Below are 3,376 nucleotides of genomic sequence, written 5' to 3'. Positions count from 1 at the left end.
GGATTCGAGTGCACATTTGAGTTCTGTGAGAATAGTTTGCAGCCTTGTCTTACTAGTCATTTCTACACAGACGCCATGAAATGCACAGACGCGGGCACGCACAACACGAAGCACACGGTCAATTTAGGGGAGGCTTAGGTTAAAGCAGAGTGTATTTGTGTTAGAAACGTCCCCAAAAGTTACAAGTGTGAGACCTAATGATGACTGTAGTTGGTGATGTTTTTGTAGTTGTAAGTGAAGTCATGTCTCTGTTTTCAGGATAAGTCTACTCTAGAGATCAGCAACCAAACCGGTGATCTTGAACACTGCATTCAGGTAAGTGTTATGTTCTCATCAGTATCTAATGAGTATCTAATGAGTGGCCTTAGTTCAGTTTGCCATTTACTGTCCTCACTTAGGTTAAAGCAGAGTGTATTTGATCCCCTCTATGGTGTGGTGTATAGTAAAGGAGATTCACATGTGTACTACCTCCTGTTACCCTTGTACCATTTTGGGCCCCATTGACTTCCATTATAATCACATATATTCCATATACTGTAATCCTGACATGTGATAAGGCTTTTCTCGTGGATACCTAATGGATCTAAGCCTCTGCCTTCAAAATAAAGGAAAAATAGGTTTTGGATCAAATGAGCACAATATTAGGCACAGCACCACCATAGACACTCAGTGGTTTTGAATGCAGGACATGGTTATCTTACCTTGCAAAATACATGGTAACAAAACGGCTAATCACCATAAAATAGTCTTGATGTAGTGGAACTGATATAAGAGAGTGGTGTGAATGTGATTGAGAATATATATATATATATACTGTGTGTGTGTGTGTGTGTGTGTCGGTGGCAAACAAAACGGCCCGTAGAGCCGCCTCCTTGAAGTGAACAACGGCAGCCTGCCCCGTGTTTTTTTTTTTTTCCTTTCTCTAAATCTCTAAATGTTTTTTTTTTTTTTTTGCTTCACTCTGGACATGAGGCTTGTGTTTGCTCTGAGCAGTGAGGGGGAGGGGCAGTCGTTACACTCCCAGTGGCACATCAACAGAGCTGGAGGGAGAGAGAGAGAGATCCTTCTTATTGGATTCAAGTGCACATTTGAGTTCTGTGAGAATAGTTTGCAGCCTTGTCTTACTAGTCATTTCTACACAGATGCCATGAAATGCACAGACGCGGGCACGCACAACACGAAGCACACGGTCAATTTAGGGGAGGCTTAGGTTAAAGCAGAGTGTATTTGTGTTAGAAACGTCCCCAAAAGTTACAAGTGTGAGACCTAATGATGACTGTTGTTGGTGATGTTTTTGTAGTTGTAAGTGAAGTCATGTCTCTGTTTTTAGGATAAGTCTACTCTAGAGATCAGCAACCAAACCGGTGATCTTGAACTCTGCATTCAGGTAAGTGTTATGTTCTCATCAGTATCTAATGAGTGGCCTTAGTTCAGTTTGCCATTTACTGTCCTCACTTAGGTTAAAGCAGAGTGTATTTGTGTTAGAACCGTCCCCAAAAGTTATAAGTGTGAGGCCTAATGATGACTGTAGTTGGTGATGTTTTTGTTGTTGTTGTTGTTAGTATAGGTGGGTTTTAATAATCGATTCATTGATTAAAATCGATTCAGGTTTGGATAATGTGATATCGATTCATTAAAATCCGGAATCGATTTTTCTTTTTTTATATAAATGTATTTTGCCCAAAATCCTTCTCCTTCTTATTGGATTCAAGTGCACATTTGAGTTCTGTGAGAACAGTTTGCAGCCTTGTCTTACTAGTCATTTCTACACAGACGCCATGAAATGCACAGACGCGGGCACGCACAACACGAAGCACACGGTCAATTTAGGGGAGGCTTAGGTTAAAGCAGAGTGTATTTGTGTTAGAAACGTCCCCAAAAGTTACAAGTGTGAGACCTAATGATGACTGTAGTTGGTGATGTTTTTGTAGTTGTAAGTGAAGTCATGTCTCTGTTTTCAGGATAAGTCTACTCTAGAGATCAGCAACCAAACCGGTGATCTTGAACACTGCATTCAGGTAAGTGTTATGTTCTCATCAGTATCTAATGAGTATCTAATGAGTGGCCTTAGTTCAGTTTGCCATTTACTGTCCTCACTTAGGTTAAAGCAGAGTGTATTTGATCCCCTCTATGGTGTGGTGTATAGTAAAGGAGATTCACATGTGTACTACCTCCTGTTACCCTTGTACCATTTTGGGCCCCATTGACTTCCATTATAATCACATATTTTCCATATACTGTAATCCTGACATGTGATAAGGCTTTTCTCGTGGATACCTAATGGATCTAAGCCTCTGCCTTCAAAATAAAGGAAAAATAGGTTTTGGATCAAATGAGCACAATATTAGGCACAGCACCACCATAGACACTCAGTGGTTTTGAATGCAGGACATGGTTATCTTACCTTGCAAAATACATGGTAACAAAACGGCTAATCACCATAAAATAGTCTTGATGTAGTGGAACTGATATAAGAGAGTGGTGTGAATGTGATTGACAATATATATATATATATACTGTGTGTGTGTGTGTGTGTGTGTGTCGGTGGCAAACAAAACGGCCCGTAGAGCCGCCTCCTTGAAGTGAACAACGGCAGCCTGCCCCGTGTTTTTTTTTTTTTTTTTTCCTTTCTCTAAATCTCTCTAAATGTTTTTTTTTTTTTTTTTTTGCTTCACTCTGGACATGAGGCTTGTGTTTGCTCTGAGCAGTGAGGGGGAGGGGCAGTCGTTACACTCCCAGTGGCACATCAACAGAGCTGGAGGGAGAGAGAGAGATCCTTCTTATTGGATTCAAGTGCACATTTGAGTTCTGTGAGAATAGTTTGCAGCCTTGTCTTACTAGTCATTTCTACACAGACGCCATGAAATGCACAGACGCGGGCACGCACAACACGAAGCACATGGTCGATTTAGGGGAGGCTTAGGTTAAAGCAGAGTGTATTTGTGTTAGAAACGTCCCCAAAAGTTACAAGTGTGAGACCTAATGATGACTGTTGTTGGTGATGTTTTTGTAGTTGTAAGTGAAGTCATGTCTCTGTTTTTAGGATAAGTCTACTCTAGAGATCAGCAACCAAACCGGTGATCTTGAACACTGCATTCAGGTAAGTGTTATGTTCTCATCAGTATCTAATGAGTATCTAATGAGTGGCCTTAGTTCAGTTTGCCATTTACTGTCCTCACTTAGGTTAAAGCAGAGTGTATTTGATCCCCTCTATGGTGTGGTGTATAGTAAAGGAGATTCACATGTGTACTACCTCCAGTTACCCTTGTACCATTTTGGGCCCCATTGACTTCCATTATAATCACATATTTTCCATATACTGTAATCCTGACATGTGATAAGGCTTTTCTCGTGGATACCTAATGGATCTAAGCCT

This window comes from Aulonocara stuartgranti, assembly GCF_965226115.1.
Source record: "Aulonocara stuartgranti genome assembly, chromosome: 9".
Lineage (NCBI taxonomy): Eukaryota > Metazoa > Chordata > Actinopteri > Cichliformes > Cichlidae > Aulonocara > Aulonocara stuartgranti.
The sequence above is the reverse complement of the archived record's forward strand: the minus strand, read 5'-3'. Positions refer to the sequence as shown.